Raw genomic sequence first — 25,302 nt, 5'->3', positions numbered from 1 at the left:
TTCAGAAAACTAGACTAGTTTTTTTTGTCTCACGTGTCTGTGCAGAGACATGTATAGGGGGCTTTAATGTTTAGGTTCAGAAGTGTGACTTTTGTCTGAACTCGTGTGTGTGTGTGTGTGTGTGTGTGTGCTGAAGATACCGGAGCCTGTGTGTAAGAAGTTAAAAGGTTAGGGATGCTCAGAGCCTTAGAAGGAGATATTTTTCTGCTCGTGAACAGCCTCTGTTTCATGATGATTGTGTGTTTGGAGTCTTGTCACATGTTTTGCAAAGCCCTCATAGGGCTGGATTTGCTGCACTATGTTCAGTGACATGATGTGTAAGTAAGTGAAAGAGGTTCTTCGTCTTCTGATTTTCCATTAGAAGCTGTGTTTCTGAGACAGGACGTGTTTCTGAGACAGGACGTGTCTCTGTCCGTGGTGCTGAAGTGAAAGGAAGACGGGGCAGAGTAGCCTATGTGTTAACTGTGTGCATCAAGAAATAAACCTTTTTTTTTTCTTCTTCTTTTTTGTTTTAACTAATCTCTACTTGTAAAGGAAGGACACTCTCCTGTCCTTCATTGCAGTGAAACGTTCAGTGACTCAGTCATATAGCTCTCTGTGGGATTTCAGGTCTTGTGATACAAAGGATTTCATTGATATCTTTGCCAAGTAGCCAAGTCTCTCCTGTTTCTTAGGAAGGTTTTCTTTTTCTTTTTTTCAGGCAGGAAAAAGACCTCTCTGCAGATGTTTCTTCTTGAATAACATGAGCAGTGCTTCTTATTATGTAATTCAAGTGAGAGGTTTGTCAAAACCAACAAATCCTGTTGTGCTCCATGGGTTGTTCAAGGAGCTGCTTGATCCATCAAACAAGAGGCCAGAGAGAAAAGCTGGTTTAGTTTGGTGCTTTCCATTAGCCGTTCAGCTCTAGTGTAGTTCCCATCAGAAGAAGACATAACTTTTCTCTTAGCTCTCCCCTGAGTCAGGTCCAGCTTCGGGGTAAGCCCACCGTTCTGTGTGATCTTCAGTTGCAGCTCAAAAGCAAGCTTAATAAAACACGCTGGTTGGAGATGAGTGCCATCTGACTGTAGTGGTTTGATTAGTGAGAAGGTTCAACCTGTCCTCCAGCTTTTTTTTGTAATTAATTATTATTATTTTTTTAACAATGAATAGATTATTCAGTGTTGAGCTCAGGCAAACCTGGCCTCAAACTTTTTATTTTTGTTCTCTAAGAGAAACCAGGCGAAGCTGGCCTCCTTTGAGCGATGGTAACATTTTACTGACCTACACAGAGCAGAGGACATCAACTACACTTTGTAATGCGCAGTGCACGAAGTGACAAAAGGATGCTGTTTTGCTCGCTACACTGGCTAAAGAAGAAAAATGTGATAATGGAATGTTTTGATAAAAAGAGAAATGACAAAACTCAGTAAAAGACCCAACTGTGGAAATAATACATTTTGTTTTCTTTATTAGAAGATATTTCTAGGCAGGCCAGGCAAGAGAAACCACCACCACTGACTCTGGGATCCACACATGCTGTCCTAAATATCCAGAAGAGTAAAAGTACATGTAACGAAGGGGCTTTAGTTTGAATCCCTATTAAAGGGGAAGTCCACTGATGTTACACATGAAAGTCTGTTTTGCAGTTGAGGAGTACCACTGCATATGTGAAAGGAAACTTGTATAAAGCCTTCTGTGGCTCTGCACTAACTCAGATAAACTGCCTCAAATGCCAGTTAGACCTGGAGACTACAACTGTGAAAATGAAAGAAAAGAAACAGCAGTGATGTGGACTTAAAAAGAAGTGACCTTACCAGACCTCTGTATTCCGCTCCTCATCTCTCCTTGAGGCTCTTGGCTCGAGGCTACATTTGCCAGTACTAGCATGAATCTCTGCCTGAAGCATGTTGGCAGGCAGCGTTGTGTTGTGGACACTATAAGCTGTAAGTTTAAGACAAAGAAGAAGAACGTAAGACAATAAACCCAGCCCGCTCCAATCATGTGTCAACATCACGGGTTCAGTAGTATTCTAATGAAGGAGTGTGATGCTAAATCTAACTGCTAAAGCTAAACTGAGTCATCTTAAGTCGTATCAGTCCATATGACTCATTCACATAGGTCAGAGACAGAGGTCAGATGTTTTGAAGATGATTTGAACCACTTACATTCAGGGCATCCTCAGTGGATGACACCAGGTCATGGAGCTCAGCAGAGTAAAGGTAGAGAAGGGATCTCTCTGTATAGCTGCACCCACACCAGGACCTGTGGCCACCTGTGTGCTGTGTGTAAATACAGTACAGTATTTCTATACTTAATCACACTTTGTACCTGAGAGAGAGAGAGAGAGAGAGAGTATATGTTGCCTTTTGCTCTTCTTTCCCATACTTTCCACATCCAGCTTTTCATTCATGCCCCCCCCCCCCCCGTGCCTGATTTCTCTTTCTTATTGTCGTTCATCTTTGTGTCTTCCCATATTTCACCTCCTTTCACCACCTCCATCCTTCACTCCCACACCCTTGTCTCCAACACAGCTCTCCTCTCCTGACTATATAGATTCATTACAGTTTGATGATATCAGATGATTGCTCTCTCCAGCTGGAACAATAGGTTTATACCCCATTCCAACTCCCTTAGGCCCCTGACCAACTCAGCTGTGTGATGGCTGCTTCCCCATGATCCTCTTCTGCTTCTTAACCTCCTCCTTTCCCCCATCTGTCATCTTACTCTTTTCTTCATCTCCCCTTTATTTGACTTCTCCTTTCTAGAACCCTGACGGTATGGGATTCATGAAACCTATATCAATATTTGAGAGTAAAAATGCATCCAGTGATAGATGTACCAATATTCCCTTTTTTATACAACACTTTTGGTAGAGAAAATCCAACACTGTTCTGAAAGAGTTGTGACAAAGATACACGTGTGGAAACTGGATATTTAGCCCATTTCTGTGGTGCCTCCTGGTGTGTGGACACCGGAGTCTGCAGTTTGTTTACAAGTGAAACAAGTTGCTCATTAACAAAAACTAAAAGATGTATTATGCAAATGCAGGACTCAAACTTATTAGCAACTTCTACTCTACAGATATGTGAAATTATGTTTGTACATGCTATCCATCTAAAGGCATTTAACAGCTCTTTAAATATGTTCTTCTTACCAAGCAAACATTGTTCATTCATAGGGAGATAGCCAGAAAAGACTTCATTGTATCACCAGCAAATAATGTATTTCTGCTGACCAAAACCTCCTTTAAAATACTGAATAAAGGTCCAATCCCACCCTCATTTGAAAGCCAAAAGAATCCAGGGAACGATTCGCTGGCCATTTCTCTCCTGCAGCTAATCCATTTTCAAGTAATAAACTCTGTCTTCCAGCATACACATCCCAAACAAGCAGCTGCATTAAAGTAGCCCGTCGGAGAACACACAGAGTCCTTGCTGCAACCTTACTTGACTTTACTGACAACATTTTCTTCCAATCCATTCTGAGCTTTACACACATATATGTCACGCCTGATAGTCTGGTTTGTTCATTACCTTGGATTTGTGCATAATCCAAATTTGTGTTTCATTCACTTTCAGTGCAGGGAGAGAGAGTTATTATTTCAAACCGTGTTTTTCTTATATTTTCGAGCTTCACCAGAAACCACAGCACTGTAAAGTGTCATGGTTGAAGGTGTTGGAGCAGATGTTTTCAGAGTAAATCTGAGGCAAAGAGCAACTGAGGCTGTGAAACCATATCCTCCTCAAAATGGAATCAAGTGATCATGTTTGCAATCATGTTTATTAGTCTCTTCCACAACCACTCAGTTGTGTGTTTTTGAAAGAAGGTGCAACGTGTAGTATTGAGATACACACACACACACACACATACACACCCACACAGCCTGGTGTGAGCTCCACAACACTCAATCCTCTATTTTCTTTACCAAATTGAAATTTCCTCAAACACGTTCGTCAGTAGCTCCAAGAAATTGCTAGCTGTTAAAATAAAAAAAAATAAAAAAGAGAAATTTGAATGAAATTTTGGAGAGGTCTGCCACACAAAAGGAAAACATTTGGTACAGTTGTGTACAAAAGGTGTTGGCAACCAGAACATGTAAAATATAAACAGCTGCAAATTTTATATTTAAGTAAATTCATTGTCAAACAAACAAACAAGCGTAATTTTATTTCTTTTTTTCCCAAAAATAAATAATTTTATTTAAATTGTATTGGGTCAATTATAATAAACTATATTTGCATGAAAGTCTAAAGTAACTTATGCTTTTACATTTAATGGTACAAATGTCTTCTTAAACCCAGTGGTTCTGTGACCAGACAGAAATAGGCCCAAAACAGCTTCTGCAAAAAAGAATAAACAGTTGAACATTAACAGTGTGACTAGTTAACTTCACTGTAAATTCAACACAAATGCAACAAACATTCTGTATTTAAACCTAAATTAATTAAAAAAAATAAAAATAGTCAAACATCCATAAAAATGCAGCCAATAAAACATTTATGCACTGCAGTTTATATTTGGGATTGGGAAGCTGCTGTGTGCTGCTCTTTATTGCAGCTGGTGAAGCTGTGTGTATTTGCCAAACCAACCAGTCCTCATTTGTGAGACTTTTTCTCGTGTAAAAATCAAAATATACTGTTTGAAAAGACTGTTGTCTTTTAGTTGTCCCAGCATTGTGGTCCAGTCTTGCACGAGTGTCTCCCATGCAGTGGATGATTTAATCTTAATCTGATGGGTGTACCTCTGCCATTGTTCTCACCATCAGAGACTGGAGTAAGTCGGCCTGGCATCTATGAGCAGCATGTTACTATCAGTTAAAAAGTCAAGGCAGGGAATCACACTGCACATACCTGGAATGGGTACCCAGGTTCCCAGTCCCCCCTTCCAACTCCCCCTCCCCCTACCTCTCATTCCCACTAATTCAGCTCACCAGAAACATCCAGACTCAGAAGCCCAGAATGTCCAAAGGCGTGAGTGATGTTTTCAGGCACAATCGACACAGTCTGTGAAGTTAGCTAACCTTAAAAATATTCAAAGTGAGACTATTGTGAAATCTCAACACCACTGTAAATGTCTTCAATTGTTAGCCAGAGAAAATGGGACTACATTTTTTTTTTTACAGTATTTCAAATGTACACACTTAGTCCATCATTCAACACATTAATTCCCAGTTCACTAACATAAATTATGCAGGGGCTGCTTGGTTTCCTTGTGTTTAGCTTACTAGCTAGCTGCATGTATGCAGGCATTGACAGGTGATCTCTCTGTAATGGGGAGTCCACACTGACAGCACTGCTGCTGCCAGCCCCGTCTTTCTCCACTGAGTTTGCCTTTGATAATGACCATCAATAATACAATGTGTCATTTAATTTCATAATAAGCAGTCACGTGATTTCTGTTTACCTTCGTTCAGAGCAAGCTAGCAAAAGAGAGAGAGAGAGAGAGAGAGAGAGAGAGAGCACCAGAAAATGACTGTAGGTCTGCTGTCCTTCACCTCATCAATGGGCTTATTCCTATAATATAATTATGAACTACAGTTAGAATTGTTGTTTTATAATTATAGACTGGGTTTCCATATCTTTAGTGCATCCCCCCATTTGGTTCTGCAGTTTTTTGTCAATGGGATGAGTCAGTATATTGATCATTCATCATTTCACTTTTTGCTGTATCTAGCTGTATAAAATGTTTTTGTTTCCGACCATGAAGGGGATATTTCAAAATTAGGAAAACATATGGTTGTGCTTTATTCTACCTCGGGTAGGTGTATCTGAAAAACGAAAGCCCTTTGGAGGATTTGTTCCTGCACTACCTGTGTGCCCCCTCACCTCTGAAATCAAAATCCCACCCCTGAGTGCAAAGGAGAAGTTGATGTAATGGAGTGAGCAGCTAAGCAGAAGGAGTGGGCAGTGACCGGCTCTGCTACACTTTCTTTCATTTCTCTTCCACCCCATTTTCCTCCTGTCTCCTCTTCACCTTTTCCACACACCACTTGTTTCTCTTCTCTCATTCATTATTTTCACCTTCTTTAGGTCCACTTGTCTTCTCCTCTCCTACTTTTCTTGTTTAAGGCTTCAGATCACAGTCTGCCCTGGCACACGTACAAGGCTTTCATGACCACATCTGCAATTACCCAAAATGTGGACTTCCTTTAACATATTGAACAACATTAAACCAATGCATTAGTGTAAATAATCTTTAAATAGAACGGGATTATTAATGATCTTCCTCACTGCAAGCTTCTGCTGAGACTTCCACCGCACAGTTGCACTTCCTGTCTCTTTTCAGTGCCCTCTGACCCACAGAACACCATCATCACACCTACACAACCTGCTGTCCAAAACAAACATGGGCAACAGGCATGCTATTACAGGGAATGCCCCCTAATAGTAGTTTCTTCTTCTTCTTCTTCTTCTTCTTCTTCTTCTTCTTCTTCTTCTTCTGGGCACCATGAATGTCTTTACAAAATTTTATGATGATCTTATAGTTTTTGACAAATATCAGTCTGAACGAAAGTGGTGGACTGACCAACAGAGTGACAGATGGACAGACATTTCCATCCACTGAGCCCTGTCACCGGTATGGATATAACATTAGGATCCTGATTTTGTTACCACTAGATAGAACCAGGCTAGCTCTTTTCCCTCTGTTTAAAGTCTTTGTGCTTATCTAAGCTAACCAGCTATTAGCAGTTGCCATTTATTTAACGGACAGATATGAGGAGACTGTCCTCCCCAAAACATGAACCTGTAGGTCATCTGTGTGAGTCTGTCATCTGTTATTATGACCCATAGTTATGTTTTATTGTTGACCTCTAGCAGCTCTAAGGGAGCAATGGAGGAAGTCAGGTGACCTTATGTAGAGAGTGACAAAAACTGATTAGGAAAGTTATCCGCCTGTCAGCATAAGGTCTCATAGCTGACAATGTATATTAGAGTGAAACCAAGCCATGAGATCAAAGGAACAGGAATCTGCAGGAGACAGGATTGTGTCGAGGCACAGATCTGGGGAAGGCTATGAAAAAAAATCCTTTGCATTGAGGTTCCTAAGAGAACCGTAATCCTTAAATGGAAGAAGTCTGGAACAACCAGGGCTTTTCCTACAGCTGGCCGCCCTTACCATGTGCTGACAAGCTGTAAATGCATCCATCTCTAAGAGTCATATGTAGGGATTATTCCTCCCAAGTGTCACCACATCTTCCTTTCTCATTAAACAACAGCAAAAACACACAGCTCTAGAGATTTCAGTACATTTTCATAGGATGTAAGATGCCGTCATCCCGTTTACCTCATCTTCCACTTCCTTCTTTCTTTAGAAAGCTGGTTGAATGTGCGTGTCATCCTCAGATAGACAGACAGCTGCTTGGTGGTTATTCTGTATGCTAGCAGCCTTGAGGGAGTGCACCGCAGCCATTGACGTTCATAAATAGACTAACAAAGTTTCTGCTGTATTGCTTTAGCACTTTCCTTTGAAGTGTGATTTTTTTCTTTTATTTCATTTTGCAGACGCTATTGTAAAGCGTTTTACTTTGTAGTTATATTGGCAGAATGAAATGTGTCTCCTTGATGAGGAGGCCTGTTCCAAAGTTGAGAGCAAACACACACACACACACACAGATACATGGACTCATATACTCATTACAGGGCACCTGCATAACTAATTAGTGGTGACAGCTCACTCACTTTATCTCTGAAAGAAACACGCACACACACACACACACACACACACACACACACACACACACACACACACACACATACAGCAGCATCAATCACAAATGGAAGCGTTTTTCATTTCCATTAATTTGGCTGTGGATTAAAGCTGACCCATTTTTGCCAAAGGAGCTTGCTTTGGACAGGAGAGATGGGGGAATGAGGACAAACCAGATTAATGGTTATTATACACCTACATAAAAGTACTGGTGTACCTACAGGGCCTCTCTGACAGCAGGTTTACTCCTTCTAGGGTTTCAGTCCAAAATCACACATGGAACAAAAAAAAAAAAAAAAAAAGAAGTGTAGCCTAAAGAAATAATTTGTGAAATATTTATGTAAATAAAGGTTTTGTTTTTTTCCATCTATTATTAATATAACATAATATGGCCTGAAGCAACGCATTGAAATGAGTTTAAACATTCTCTGTTGTAATAACTTGAGCTATAATTTCCAGTTTTTCTCCAGCAAAGTCATATTTTTTACGCAGCGCACACAGGTTTCTATTTCCCTGCCTGAACTCATTTTGTATTTTGGTGACTCACTTTAAACTTGGCTGTGTCAGTGTCGTATAAATGCAGCATTTAGAGCAAGGATCAAGTAGCACAGTGTAATTTTGGTGTCATGGATTACAGTGATTTATGATTGCCCCAGCTGCCTGACCAGGGCCTCATTTCTCAACAGTAGGTCCTCTTGAAAGAGTGTGTTCGAGAGTGAGAGGTTACTTGTTTATTTACACGTGTGTGTGTGTGCTCTTGAAGAAAGGTGAAACATTTCTTCAGTGTTTTAAAAAGTGTAGGGAGTTTTCAAAATGTCTTGTAGACCCACTTTTTCAAAAGCAAGCTTCTCCCAACCTAAAATTGAATTGACAGCCTACCACGTGAACCAAAATAAGAAAATGTATTATCTTTTTATTGTCTATCCTGTTGTATGAGCCTGTGCTTTTCATGAAATAAACGGGCAAATCCCGTTGGAGGAGTCACTCCTTGTCATATGCAAATACAGTTAAGAAGAATTAGGCAGCTGAGACATGGAAGCGCAGTTTATCATGAGAAATGTGTGTCTGATATTTTATACATTTGAAAGTATAATGAAACAACATTTTATTCACTCTACACTGACAGGATATAGAAAGACTGTGTGAATATGACAGTTTCAGAAGCTTCAGAATAATCCAGTGCACAATCCATAACACCACTTTTGTTTTGACCCAGTGCTTGAAATGTGTTGACCTAAATAGCACAGCCACTGGCGGGCACAGCAGAGATGGCAGGCTTGGTTAAGCCTCCTTCATAATTCCCAAACTGGTGCCACCAAACTGGGTTTACTGTGTACTGTTTCAGTTATTTGGGGTTCACAAAATGCTTTGCTTCTTGGGTTTTGGTTGATTGGTATACAGTTAAAACCAGCCATTAAATCATCAGGTTTTAAAACTGAAGTCTGAGGTGATAAAACTTTACAACGATGAGCATTAAAAACTATGACAGTTCATTCATTCACCAAAGGAAAAACCTATGGAAACATTTTTTTGTAGTTATCACTTAATATTTCATAATTACCTTTGTTAATTTGCTCTCATTTTTTTCCTTTGAGGCTTTAGAAGATACAGATGTCAGTGACTGATGAAACACTAAATAACATTATGTTTTATTAAGTAAAAGTGAAATAGCAATTCATCTCATCCCAATCATCCTAAATCATTGTGAAAGTTCAGGGGCACAAACAGCATAAATGATCTATAGGTGGTCAGTCCACCAATCCCAGTCCAGCTTGCTGTTGGCAGAGAGTAAATTTGGACCTGAGCTGTTTCCATAGCACTGGAATCAATGAACATATAACTTTTCACTCCTCACTCCTCTTTTTCTTGTGATCAAGTTCAGCAGTGCAGCATCTTCTCCTTCAAATGTAGTGCTGTTCAGTCAGCATCTAGAACGGCCTCCCAGCACACCTTTCCCCCGTCAGGGCTGTGTCCAACAGTGTCTGAAAACAATCGCACTCACTTCATGCAGTGATTGGCCAAATGTGAGGAGGTGAGAATGTAGGCAGGGTTTGAATTTGTCTCTCAAGTTCTGTTTCACTTTTGTTAAGAAAAAGCCAGCTTTTTGGACTGTACATAAATAGCATCTCATATCTTGGTTTGCAATTTTAATCCAACCCCTGCATGTAAATATAGATTGTCCATGGGCTCACCACCTGTGGGAGGTGCTGTAGGACTTCGGTGCATTGTGGACTGGGTGGGAGTTGCCCCCGCAACCTAGGCCTGGACCCAGATAAGCAGCAGATGATAACATGACATGCACTTGAAAGAGAAAGCATATGTGCTCGAGAGGCTACATGTAAGACTGAGTGGTTACATGCAGTACACTTGTATGTGCATCTCTATGAATAGATGTGTTTGTGTGTGTGTGTGTGTGTGTGTGTGTGTGTGTGTGTGTGTGTGTGTGTGTGTGTGTGTGTTTACTTGTGACGGCTGGTCCCCAGACTTCCTCTGTCTCTGCTAACATCTGGCCTCTCAGACTTAGCCTGGAGACACACACACACACACACACACACACACACACACACACACACACACACACACACACACACACACACACACACACACACACACACACACACACACACACACCCACTGAGCCTCATGCAAACTCAAGCTGACTCACCCACTCTGTCTTATAAATGCCCACTCACTTACATACACACTCTGTCACTCATTTAGTCTCACACAGACACAAAAACACACAGGTTGACTGGTGCTGCAGGCTGATAAATATCTCCAGTTGCTGTTCCCATCTCCTCAAGTGATTGATCAATTGCAGTGCAAAATCATTTGCTACCACTGGGGCTGACAAATAATTGCTATTATCACATTGGTAAAATATCAGGCCTGGCCCAAAGGTGATTGGTCCTTATCAGGCAGAAATGTCAATTACACTCAGTGCTTCTCCTGCGAGCGGTAAACATCATACAGAGCCTTCCTGTGAGAGTCAGAGAGCCTGAATGTCAATACAAATGTTTTTGTCCAGCATCACTACAGCATCAACTCGTAAACATGCCGCTCCTTCTATCTCAGTTTTTGGTGTTGCCCTGTATCTGGACGTGTTAACTGGGTTGGAATGACTGTGATTAGCTCATACTCCTGACCTAAATTTAGCCAAGAATGGTGGGGGGGGGGCAAGACTGAGTCAAGACCAAGGCTAATGAGCGAGACTGAGTGAGGAACGAGAAAGACCAGCAAAGCCAATAAAAGAGAGGACCGAGACCAAGACAGACGAACAATACCAGACTGAGACACAGAAGAAATACAGGTTCAAAAGAAAGACTCAGTCAAGACTAAGAGCACCTATAGTCTGTGAGATAACAATCACACAACTTCATTACATGCTGCACTGTGAGATGGGTTTAACAGCTGTTTTAGAGCTAATGTGCAAGAGTGGATTGTTTACATGAGGTAAGGTGTTAAATGAAGAGCTGCACACATAATGCTTCGAAGCAGCCAACTAGAATTCTGCAAACTAAAGCAGAGAGTTCTCCTTTTCTGTTTTTTTATTCTTTTTTTTGTACAAGTCGCCGAATTAGAAAGTAAAATTATCACTGCACTAACTTTTGCATATTGTCAATGGCAGAATCTCACAGGACGTGTTGTGGATGTTAGTATGTGCAAAATTCAACTTAACTGGACAACGGCGACTAAACATGGCAGATAATCAGCTCAGAGTGTGCCCCATAAGCTTGCACAGCTTCCTGAGCGGGTGCAGTGATGCAGCGAGCTTTCTGATGAACAATCATTTTGGGCGGGAAAGTCCTGTATTAAGGTCTTGGTCACAGTCCCCGTCACACTATACCATGTCCAGCCTTATCAGACGGTGTGATCAAAGCCTGGTGGGCCACATACCCGTCAGCCACTTGGAAATTCCACGTGACTACGTGACATGTCAATTTTGCCATGTGACTTTGGAGTAAACATTTTTTAGCTACTGCGTTGTACTAGCTTTGTTGCTGTCTTTGTTGTGTTGTTTACCGCACACGAGTGTATGTTACTACTCATGAATATGCTGCCTGTGTGGACATGCAGTATAAGACAGGAAATAACACAATAGTATAAGAAAAAGCAGCTTGATCGGTCGTTGACATTGTGTCACACACAACCTTTTTTATAATTATGGTGTTATCACTGCAACAAATACAGTTTATTTATGTGTGTGTGTTTTTGTAGGTTTTTGTTTGTTTGTTTGTTTGTTTGTTTGTTTTGTTTTTTTGCTGACCTACTTTCCTGCTTTGAAAGATTTCTCTATAATTCTCCATTTTGTTTTTCATCAGACTGCATGGGCTGCAGACAGGCAGTAAATTACTCTGGGAAAGATTTTGGATAGGCTCCTTCTCTTTCCAGCAATCTTTTTCATTTTCATGCCAATGGGACAGCCAGTGTTTTGCCTAGTGGCTGTCCTCTTGGAGATGCATATGGAAGCAATGGCAGAGCGTGATGACATAAGAGCCCAACAGAGATCAGATGAGGCTGAAACAGGAAGGGAGGGAAAGGAATCACAAAATAAGTGAGGGGGATTAAGTTGCTGACAGTGTAATGACTTGACAAAAAGCTTCAGGAAGATGTATGGGCCAGAGTTTCATAGAGACTAATATATTATATATCTGACAATGTCTCTACATTACATTATTATAGTTCCCCATATTACCTACCATAGAGGGTGTATCATCTTCTTACCTCATGTACTAGTATTAGTAGTAATAATAATAATGATAACAACTATATTAATGCTCACCATGGCACGTATCATCATCTCCAGTTGATGATATATTCATGTTGTAATGTCAGTGCATCACAATCTAACAATTTACGACATCACATTTCATTACATTTTTGTGCCATTTGAAATGTAATGTTACATTTTGACCAGATCCGTCAGGAATGATGGAAGAAAAATGAAGATTCTTTATTTACTCCAAGTCCCAAAGCAGTCTGGACACAATGCAATGCAATGTACTGCACTAAAAGCAAAAATCAGTCAATTACTGGATGGAATTCCAATTCACTTCTTGCTATAGAGGCGACAGAGATAAACGATGGCATGTTTATTGTAAATGGGAATGAGCAAAGGATTTCAGACACAGTGTACATTCATGCTAGCAGCTCTGTGAGGCTACGTTAACAGATAATATCAGCAAACTAACATGCACTAAGTGACGAGGCCAAAATGTCGACATTTAGCAGATATAATGTTTATCATGTTCACCTTGTTAGCATGCTAAAATTTTCCATTTAGCTCTAAACACATAGTACAGCTGAGACTTATAGAAAGTCCATTAGTTTTGCTTGTATTCAGCCATAAGCCAAAGTATAAGAAAATAATATTAATAATGGAACCATTGATGTCTGTACAAAAGCTGTTAACACAAGTTGACATTTTACTAAAACCCAGGAATGTTAACCTCATAGTAGCGCTGAAGGAAAGGTAAGGGCATTATTAAAGTCAACGGGATTCATCCTCTGGGGATCATGATTCTTTAGAAAATGTTCTGGTAATCCATCCTTAGAGCCACGCCTGCTACAGTGGCTACAAACAAAGGTTTTGCTTCACACACTGTAAAATATTGGAAACTGTCACATTTTATAAACTTCACCATCACAGAAGTTAAAGGGGAAACCTCTCTTCAGTGGAACTGATGACAACTCACAGACATCTGAAGTGTGACAAGGAAATTTAATTAGACACGGCTTCACAAGTTATTGAGGTTTTGAACCACTGGTTTAATTTTTTTTTAATGCTTTATATTTATCAGATCTGATAAATATATGATATTTATGTAAAATCAAGTGAATATAGCTGTCAGAAATGATCTGAAGTAAAAAAGTACAGCACTTCCCAATGAAATGTAACAACATAGAAGTATAAGATATAAAATATAATATCAAAGAAATATTGAATTAATGAAAATTAAGTTAATCTTAAAACTGTTCTCAATGCTCCAGTATTTAAGTGCTCTGTATTATCTTTCAGTTGAAATGTGCTTCAAATGGATCTTGATGTGGAGAGGTGCTGTCAAAGGCCTCTGTGAGTCAGACTCATTGAACAGCCTGGTATCAGTGCCGACACATTCCCCTCTATGGTTTCTGAGTGAGCCTGAAGGCCAAAGTCAGGAGCTCACAGCTGTCAATCAATGTGTGAACACACTTGTGGTCTATTACTCCTCTCACACCAAGGCTTGAAGCTGAAATTAGCTGCTGGAAGATGTCGCTGTGGCTGTGTCACAAGTTAGCAAGCTCCCTAGCAAGGACTATCAGAGACAGAGTACACAGTGAGGGTGTAGGTGAAGGGCTGGGTGGAGCGTTACAGACCTAGCTTAGGTTAGCACTGGCTTGATTTCCAGAACTTACATATTTGTATTTACTTAGTTATTTTCTGCTATTCTATTCTTCTATTCGTCAGCAACAACATGGATTAGGATGTGTTACCAAGGTAATACTAGATGTCTACATATCTGATTGATGTGTAACAAGAAAGTTAACTAATAAAACCTTGAACTGACTTAATAAATCAAAGTAAAACATTTGGTCAGACTTGTAATTGCTTCGAAGCAAGCATGCCTGTGCAGTCCTCGGGTAGTTAAAAATAATTTGTTCTCTCCGTCAATGTAAGCCAAAAGATGAGGGGGTTATAGAAATACCCACTGAAGACAGCAGGCTGATCTGTATCCATAGATGATGAAATATCAGCAAGGCCACCACTAAGTCCCCACTGCTGGAATAACAAAACAGCAACAGGGAAGAGAAAGAAAAATGCAATGAGATGATGAAAGAGGCGGAGAGAATGGGAAGACATGCCATTATCGCTGGGAGACATGTCATTTCTCCATGTTGAAGGTCACACCAGGACTTTCAGACAATGAAAAATAAAAGTACATAAAAGCACTTTGACTAATGCCCTGCCTGCAGTTGCATGAGGTGTAAAATGGTGCCAGTTAATTAAAATAAAAATGTTTAATGGTGTTATGTAACACATAGACACAACAACACAACAAAGCAAATCACCATCACTAGAAGGGTGAAAGTGATCCAACATAAAATATATACATGTACTTGGGTATTTGAAAATAAGTACAGGAATAGATCTGTTAAGAGATCTATTCCTCTGTTTTGTTTAACAGATTTAATGTTGCCATATATCAAAATGTTTTCTGCTGACCACGGTTGAGAGTACTACAGTACCGCTAATAAAGCAAAAAGCAGACAGAGAAATGGGAGAGGATCCAAATGAGCTGCTGATTATGATGCAGATCGTCCAAGAGTCCCGTAAAGTCTTAAAATAAAATACCATAAAAATGTTTAGTAATTGTATTTTTGGCCTTGCTGGTGGCATAGCTCTAAGGATTGGCACAGTCACTGTGTCAGTGAGTCCACCATTTTGGTCCGGACTGTACTAAAGTTTACGACAATCCTTCCAAACATATGTTGACATGTATTTTCCCCCAGAGGATGTATCCTACTGATGTTAGAGATGCCCTGAGGTTTACATTTACAGTTTACAGTTTTTGCAGAAAATTCACCATAATGGCTGCATGGACTGTGATGAAATTTGGTACAGACAGAGGTTTTAATAGTAATTACATTGATCCCGTGACATTTTATCTAATGCAGTCATCAGGTTAAAGTTTTATCATGTTTTGTCAAACACTTTGGTTAATGACCAAATATAAAATCCGCAAAACCGATGTTTTGGCAACGTTTTCCCTTGATGGATTTGAGGGTCTAAAGACAGAGGGGTCATAATGCTGTAGAGATTAAGTCCCTTGAGGCAAATTTGTTATTAGTGTAATTTGGCTCTGTAAATAAACTTTGGCTTGAATTGAGTTGTGTTTGGTTTTTGAGGTAGCTACTATTCTGAAGCAGGAGGGCGTGGCAGGGTCTGAAACAACAGGAGAGTTAGTAACATGGCAAAGGCAGGCAGAGAATCAATGGTTGCATGAATGAACTTTGACACCTGATGTTTGCACATGAATTCATAAAGATAAATGGTGGATGGTTGTGCGTCTGCCACTCAAATCACAGGCTGCAGCTGAATCAAGGTATGGCTGCAGGGATTTAATTAACATAAGGAGAAACAGTATATAGCAGCTGTGGACAACAGATGCTGTCAGAATCAATCACATTAATTATAATAAAAATCAGTGCAGATGACTTTACCAGCATTTTTGCTTTAACAACAGAACGTCACTGGTTTATGCTTAAACCTTATGTTGAAACTTGACGCACCAACAGACAGGCAGAAACCCAAAAATACTAGCTCACAAAATTAAATGTACAACTTTCTGAATGATCAGTCATCAGAGTAAAGGCACAGAAAGTCCAAACCAATTCAGCTTCAGTTCTAAAGGCACACCTGGTGATCTGAGGGATGAAAACAGGCAGCAGTGGAGGTTAAATCTTTGTCACAGGCACACAGAGGCTTTTCCAGTCGCCAGCGGTGCTTGAAACTTTAAGGCTTTAGTTTTTTGCCGACAAACACTGTTAACATTTGACCTAATCAGCTGAGATTAGGTAGAGAAACGTGAGGTAATGGCTACAGCTACTGTTTTCCTCTTGTTCGAACATTCCCTGGACAGCCGACCTTGTTCTTTCTCTTCATTTCTCTCTCTCCATGGGTCTCTCTCTAGCTCTTGCAGTGCCTTTGTTGTTGTCCATGAATCTGCCCACTACATATCCTTCTCCTCCTTCCCTGTTGCCAATTACAACAGGTGTCCCTGACTGACCACCCAGAGTGACCAATAAATGAAAACCCGCTGAAAAAGAAGCTGTTGATTCTTGTGAAACTCAGCTGTTTGACTCCACTTTCACTCCCAGAATTGCCTTACCATTCATTTTAACTACTAACCCTTTACATTTAATCTTATTTATGACAAAATTATCTTTGTTTCTCTTTTAATCCTTTGTGTCTTTTGTTTAAAATTTTGTTACTTTCAATTTAGTTCCTCTCATTATTTTTTTAATGTAACTTCCTAAGAAACTAAATTATTTTTGCTCTGTCACCAGTGTCAGTGAGGCTACATATTGAATAAAATATGTAAATACTCCTGCAGCTTAATGATAAATGGTCTTAACTGCTGAAACTGCGAGGACACTGATCCTCAGAGTGGATGCTAACTATTCAAACTGAAGTGGAGTCTTGTTAGTTAAGTAGAATAGAGAGTTGATATGTCTGTTTGTGAGCTCAGATATTATGATTTGCCTTTCAGGGCTTTGGTTTTGAAGTTTTTTTTTTGTCCATCATGACACAATCTGTGAACCCATCAGTTAATCTAAGGTGATCTTTATAATGTTGTTAACTGATTAAGTAGAGTCAGAGTCAAATGTAATCATCATGGACAGTGCTCCACGTTAACACTGTTAAATATTAATTATTAATACAAGGCTTCAGCATAAAAATGAGTGACCGCGGCTCTGAAATATTTAGTTAATTAGTCCTGTGTAGTCTGTAAAATATGCTCCTTAATTATAATGTTAAAAATAGTGGGTCAACTACTAAATAAATAAATAAATAAATAAATACTATACTGGCAAGAGCAGCTAGATCAGGTTGAATTCCAGTCATGATCAGTAGTAAAGCTGTTCGAAGCTTTTCGCTTTTGTTGAAATGCTAGTTACAGCACCTGCTTTTACTGTAATGTGGAGCAGTGATTTACAAAATCGATGCAATGTTCCAAACAGACACAAACTCATCATGGGGCTTTTTGCACAGTTGCATCTTTATTTCGAGTGTTGTCATTGAAGCGTTTGACACATCCAGATGCTGTCATTCACATTTGCATCTGGACTTTAGATGTTTTCTATTTAAAAAAAGAAGGTCTTGGTATGACTTTGTCCAAGGCGCTGTTGTTATTTTCATTCTCAGAACTGATGGACAGGATAAAAGACCCTGAGACTTGACTTGAGTTTGGTTCAAAAAGGCTTAGCAACAGCTCTGGTGTTCACTCAGTTCACATCATTTTCAGCACTGAATTACTGTACGAAAAGGCACAGAGCAAAAGCAAGAATCTTACAGCATGGAAATTATGCAGGTGGACAAATAGACAGATGGTCTAGATGGTGTACAGCACAGTGATATAGTATACGAACACAAAGGTAGACTATGGCTTTGCTTTGGATCTTAACATAGTGGTCAGGACCTTGGATGGTATCTACAGAATGTTTGCACAAAGATGTCTAGATCTCTACTTCATGTCTGAAAGTGATAGTCCACCCACACTCAGGCAAACAAAGTTGGAGGCGGGCTCCCTAGGCTGTTTAAATGAAGGCATGTGCTCGCATGAGGTTGCAAAGGAACCAGCTACAAACGTTTTAAAGATATGTTTTCGCTCTGCAGGGAGAGGGTGTTTGATATTCCCCGTCCAATCCCAGCTTGCCATCTTTCATGACCTGTGTGATGTCATCAGGAGGAAGCTGCGTGGGATTGAGTTCTTGGGAAAAACAATAGAAAGAAATGGGCTACTGTTGTCATAGCTCCACAAACTGTTCCTCTGTAGAACAGCAACACCCGAGTGGCAACAGCATCATTCCTCTTTTGCTTTTCCATGTTTGCAAGTGTGCGCACAAGAGTGCACTGTGCTCCTATTGGTCAACATCAGAGAAGGTGTCATGGTGATGTCACTGACCGTGCGTATAATTTTGAAAACACCTCTCTGGGTGAACAGTAGGTGTGCAGGGTCTGTGGTTTAGCTTCTGATAAACAAGGCATTCATCTATTGTACTGTGGTTGAAAAGATGTTTATTCCTCAGCTGCACTGTACAGTCTCTTTACACTCACAGCCAAAATGTTGTTCTAGCTGCATAAACTAAACAAAACTGCTTTGCAAGCTTAACCTAGTTGTGAGCAAAATATTTCCTCAGCACAAATAGATTTAACCAAACATAGAGCAACAATCACAACTAAAATACACATTCTACAGGAAAGACATGTCAGAGTGAGTGAGTGAGTGCTGTGTCGTTAGCTCTGGGCAGTATTGTTGTATTTGTCCATCGTTTATCAGAATGTTCAAGCACCATACTGTTGTTTTGTTGCTTTATCACATTTGGTTTAAGAAATCGACTGTGGGTCATTCTGTGCATGGCTGCAGACTAAAAAAAAAGCTTTTATAAAGGAAGGATCTCCCAAAGTCACAGTACCCTTTTGTTGGACCCTAAACATGGACTTTACTGCTGCTGCTCTCAGAAAATGCTACAATTTTACTTTTAACTTAATTTATTATTATATCATATTATTATATCATTAATAGTCATTATTTGTTAGTTTCTTTATTTTTTATTTTATTTTGATGCGTACATGTGGAAATGACATCAAACAAGCTTGAATTTTTTTTTGTTTGGTTGTTTGTTTCTATTTGTTTCTAGTTCTTGGTTTGATTTCCAGCTCCCAGTGAAGCTTTGAATGATGGGGTTTGCTGGGCTGTCACTGAGCTGTACTCGTTCAAATGTCCATTTTTTCAGAACACTGAAAAGAATTTTCGTCCATGTCAGTTTAAAGATTCATTTTGACCTTGGAAACAGCAGTCGAGAAAGCAGAAGAACCACAGGGTCCATTAAGTAGCTGTTCTGGAGCTTTTGATCCTGTCACATAATAAAGCAATTGTCATTTTATCTTTGTTAAACTGACAAACTTTACTATCCAGTACATTACCTTTAGCGTATTTAGTTGAGAGCGTGGTCAGAATACCTGAGGAACATGTTTCAGCTTTTTCAGAAAAGCCCACTAAGTTACAGATGTGAGGGAAGATACGATTGGCTTGCTAAGTCATTAAGAACACGTTTAATAAAAGTTTAAAAAAAGACGTGGGGTGTAACATTGCAGGTCACACACACACACACACACACACACACACACACACAGATGGCAACCCAGGTGTATGTGGTTATGATACTGTAGATGTGTGTCACTGCAGGTGCACTGTGTGGATACTGGAGCTGTGTGGGATGTCACAGGTGCATGGAGGTGTGTGTCTTGTTGGAGGTGCTTTGCACGGATGACATTTTAAATTTCGTGCCTGTTTGTGGAAGGTAGGAAATGTCTGTGACAACCAGGTGGTTGGTGTGTGTGTGTGTGTGTGTGTGTGTGTGTGTGTGTGTGTGTGTGTGTGTGTGTGTGTGTGTGTGTGTGTGTGTGGATACTGAAGACGTGCGCTGCCTTGCATGTGTGTGTGTGGAAATCTGAGCTGTATGTGGCATTGTTCCTGTTTTAAGTGTAACACTGAAATAGTATGTGGGTTTTGCAAGTGTATGCAGTGCTGTTGTACAAAGCGGATTTTAGTGTTATTACAGTGGTGTGTGTGTGTGTGAGCTAAGTTTGTGTTGGAAAGTTCACGTTTGTATACAGGTGTGTGGGTGTGTGTGTGTTTGTGCAGGAAAGTGCATGCATGACCTCTGATGTTTTGACTGCTTCTTTTTATATGTATAGATTATCTGATTATTCTTTCATGCTCGTGCATAGCCACACACACACACACACACAGACACACAGATTCATCTGAGAAGGCAGGAGTGTGATCAGCAAGACCCAAAAGCCTCAGGAAACATCCAAGAGAGGACCACAGAGTTTATTTCACCACGTGCTTTTCTGTAGTGCTGCTAAATCATAACAAAAGAAACCCATGCTTTAAGCATCACTTACTCTGTGCACTGGCTTTGTACTATCTGAGTCATTAGGTTCACTGAAGAGGAAAAACTCTAAATAGTTGTGTCAGTTTCTTATAGTTGTACTGTTTGCAGTTGGTGTCAATTAACAATACTGTAAAAACTGTACAACCAGTGAGTGCTACTAAATAATATAAACATGATTTGAGCATTAGAATAGAGTATGTTTAATTTTTGATGACTCTCAATTAAAGACAATTTTAGGAAATTAAAAAAAACAAAACAAAACATATGGATCAAAACTAGAGTGATCAGCTGCAACCTTTAGTTTCTTTGTTTCACCAGGATTTAACTGAGTCACTGCTGAATCTACTATATCAAGACCAAGCTCATATTGTGTGATAATAGCTAAATTACAGTAATACTGAGAATTATTTATTTTTCATTATTCTACTTATTACATTCGAAAGTGGAATTATTCTTAGTTGTAACTGCTAGCTCATTTGTCTGCTTTGGTTAATAATGATAAACATCATGTAACTCATGTCACATTTGACAGTTAAAGATAAATGTTGATGTTCATGCGGCTTGTGACTTAAACACCACTCAAGCTTTCACTAAATAGATGAATTAGGTCTGTGAAGACTTATAAGGAGACTGTAATGTTCCTCAGATTAATACAGGAAAAAGACATAAATGTCATGTTGTACCCTCTTGCTCTGTAGTGGTTAGCAGCACAAAGTCTTTATTTTTGATGATGCACCCGGTTCTTAATATTTGCAACAGTAGTGGATGGAAAAACACGTTGATATGATTTTTTATTTATTTATTTTTTTACAGATTTTCTGGAAATTCTGTTAAAAATTGTTCTACATTTTGATACTTGACTTATGAGGAATTAACTTCTTGTATACCAGTGACCTAATTGTCTCTTAATTTGGCAGATGCCATCACTGGAATCTTATGACTAAGTTTAGCACACCAAGTGTGACAACTAAATGATTAAGTGGTCCAGTGATCATAAAACTTGTAAATCAATCACGATTGAATTAGCCTGCAAAACTCTGAGCATCTGGGTCGAACTACATCTGAAAACCTACAGTTCCAAAACATGTGTAACCAGTAATTCCAAATTGGCTGCGTTATGGACAAAGACAAAATCATTTTTCTTCATCATTTTTTCTCCATAGATTTTCTGCAGTTTATAATAAGGTTATAAATAATAAGATAATAAGGTTTACAGGTTAACATATGGGACTGGCTCCGGACAAAAGACCTTTTATGAGACTGAGTGAGACTTTTATGCTAAGTGTCCACTTGAGTCTCAACAGCTCATTTCAGCTTAACTGTCTTCCCGGGCCTAATGATATTAACACCAGTATGGACAACAATGGTGTGAGGACTTGAGCAGAGGTCAGTGAGAGCTGGGATGAGCTCAAGCATATTGGGGATTTAGCCACCAGACAGACAGTAGGTTAATCCAGAGGGAAATTCACAAATCTAATTATTGAATCTAATTATATTCTCCCAGAGGAAGACACTGTGAGCTGTTGTTTCAACACCACTGAGGACAGGTTTGAGTGAGGATAAATGGGACAGGAAACACCATTAGCGTTTTCCCTGGCGACTGAACAGATTGACTTGAAGGCTAACTCTGAGCTGCGAGTCTTCATACTTTCCCATTAGCATTTTTAGGCTCATTTTTCCCATCAATGTTCTGAGCACAAGTTTGAATGTGTAAAAGTTTATGTGCAGCAGGTCAGGGACTGAATGTGTTGTTTTCAGAAGACATAAGGAGAGGGCAGACTGTCCATCCACCAAAAACCACAGCATCATTTCTGCAAGTTCTGGTTATGTTCAATTGACAAAGCCCTCTTGTGGCCATAGTAATGTAGAGAAGGTCAGGATGGATGTTGCTGTTCTTCAGAATCAGAAAAACTTTATTGATCCTCACAGGGATATTTTTTTTTTGTTACAATTGCTCAAAACACAGTTAGGAGAGAGGAGGCAAATAAATATAAAAGTAAAAACAACTATAAAATAATAATAATGCATACAGAGTAAATGAATAGAAAAATGGACAAATGCAAATGTGCAAAAAGTAATGTGTCCAGTTTCCAGGGGACAAAAGAGACTGGAGCACAGACCTCACTTAAAGTTAGAAAAATAAAAGTACAAAAAATGCAAGTACAAACTGTCCAGTGTGACAATTTACAGAAAACATGACCAAAAAAAAAAAAAAAAAAAAAAGATATTCATTTACATCAAATGACTCCACTGTGTTCAGAGTGTGAATTTAATATTCGTCTTCACAGAGCACTGAGCTGTTCATCACCTCAGGAAGAGTGTGAGATTTCTTCTATTCCCCAGAAGTTTAATGAAGCTGCACAGCCGTGGTTAGCGTGTGCACAGTGTTAAACTGTGTGCACTGTGGTCGCAGATGAAGAAACCTGTAGGAGGATTAGGAAGCACAGAGCATCGTTACCTCTGTCAGGGAGGTCACGTTTCACCCATGTCTTGCTGGTGTGTTTGTTTATTTGTCAGCAGGATTGTGCAAAAATCACTGGACAGATTTGCACCAAACTTGGTGGAGGGATGAGACATGATCCAGGGAAGAAGCCATTAAAGTTTGGTGCAGGTCTGAAAGGGCACATCCAATTTTCACTCTCCTGAACTTTGTGAAATAGGGCAGTTTTTGACATTTTCTCAGTAAATAATGTTTGAATCTTGATGTAAAAATTCAGACATATTCATGGTGTTGTTGTTTGGCCTTGGCAGAAATATGCTATCTACTGAGAGTTTAGAGAGTTTAGAGGTCGGTCACTTTTGAGAACATTACAAAGCGTTACAATTATATTTTTGTCCCAGCCTGTACTCAGTGGAGAAAATGACCTGTGAGGAAGAAGTGGTTGCTCTTGTTTTCTTGACTAGCCGGTATTCCCTTCTCTGTATGTTGGTCCTTAGGATGGGGCGGAAGAGATAAGTGATGCAGGGTAACCCCCTACGCTGGAAACATTCTTTTATTTCAACATTTTTAAACTGGAAATCTGTTACAGTACTGCAGTTTCTGTGCAGACTCAAGAACTGGTCTGTATATTGCAAATGAGTTGTTTTGGATGGTTAGTCAGCTTTTACCAGTGTGTAACTGCTTAAGAGTTTAAGATGGTAGCTTATAGTACAATATACCAATACCTCTGTTGTTTCCCTTGTAAAGTGTAAAGCCAAGAAAGTGAGCAGAGGTTTCATGTTGTTCCATGGTGAAAGAAAGATGGTTGTAGAATTTTTATATTTCCTGATATCTGACAGCTGTTCTCTATTACCTTTTCATATGACCAAAATCATCAGTGTATCTTTTCCATACAGCAGACAAAACTGTGTTTCAGTGTAGGTTATAAATGAATTTCTCTTCCCATGGACCCATAACAAGACAAGCATGGGACAGGGCAAAATCACTGCCCACTGCTGTGCCATGGGATTGCAAGTAATAGGAATCCAAACACTAAGAAGGTCGTGGGGCGAATCACGTCTGACAGACAAAACTCCACGTGGGCTGTTTGTTGAAGGAACGGGTGAAAACAACAAGACCTATTGTATGATTGTATACATGTATATGCAGGTATAAAGGCTCTGCACATCGAAAGTCATCAGCTTGCTCATATTTGAACTCGTAATATATCAACAATGTCCCCAAGGAAAGGGAGGTTTGTGATAAATCTCCTAGCAAAGAAGTCAACAAACTGTGACAGGAGTAGCAATACTTGCTACAACTGGGTGGAGAGGGAGAATGATAGTGGATGTATGTACTTTTAGCAGGCCATAGAAGACAGGAGTCCATGAGCAGGAAGTCTTTTTTTTCTTTTTCTGTTATCCAAGCCATTTTGAAAGAAGACTCTAAATATATACATATATATATTCTGATGGTGAGCATGCTGATGTTTAAGATTAGATAAAGGCAAGAAGGAAGATTTGTTTTTAAAGGGAATAGCTTCTCTGTTGAAAAAAGATAAAAGACAAGTTTAAGTCCATCCCAACAACATATCTTGACAGGACACTTGACCGAGTATAGAAAAGGTGTTTGGGAAACAGCTGTCCAAGACATTTGAGGGTATCAACTTTTAGTTTAAATGGGTCAGTATTAATAGTAGGGGAGAAGCTAAGACCCTTACTACTGAACACAGGTATTTTATCTTGAGAGAGTCTCATCTGATTTGTTGATCCTTGCCTTTACTTGTTGCACTGAGACTGATGGACAATGATGACGGGATCTGTGGTGTCTTCTTTTACCCTGCTGCGTCTTCTTGGTTTGTTGTGGGTGCTCGTGAAAAGATTCCCCTCGGACGACAGTGGAAAACATTGGGTCTTTTGCTTTGGAGAAAGTATGACAGTGCATGCAACATTAACGTCTTTTACCTAGTTGTTTCCTAACCTCAACCATGTGGTCTTTATTGTAACCATGATTATGAGGGTGCCTTAGCATGAAGTGCTTGTTTAAACCCAAACCATGATCATTTCCTACGACTCCAAAGATGCATTTGTAAATCCTGTTGTCTGCACTGCTAATAGAGGGTGAAGGACTGCAAGGTTGAGAAAACTGAATCTGCAAAATAAACTGATTCATTTTTAATTTTTTGGGTCAATGTTAGTGGAATTCAGCAGCTGTGCCGAGGTGTTTCGTTCTCGAATGCAATGACAAGGTGTTTTTAATCTCCTGCAGCTCCAGTTTGTGCCTCTGACTGGCTTCTCCATAGTAAGAATAAACTGCATCTAAACTGCTTTTCCCTAACATGTTGTTGTTGTTGTTTTTGTTTTTTTGATGAGTGAAGCATTACATTTATTAACGGTAGGGACTGAGACTGAGTATTTGTTGTTCAGGAGGAAGTTAAATCCAAATCAAAATTATGGACCAGTTCTTTGTATTCAGCTTTTTCCACCATAGCACCTGGATGTGTGAAATGAAGCTTCAGACTTTCAGGGTTT

The sequence above is a fragment of the Toxotes jaculatrix genome, chromosome 6, assembly GCF_017976425.1.
Source record: "Toxotes jaculatrix isolate fToxJac2 chromosome 6, fToxJac2.pri, whole genome shotgun sequence".
Taxonomy (NCBI): Eukaryota; Metazoa; Chordata; class Actinopteri; family Toxotidae; genus Toxotes; species Toxotes jaculatrix.
Note: the sequence above shows the minus strand (reverse complement) of the source record.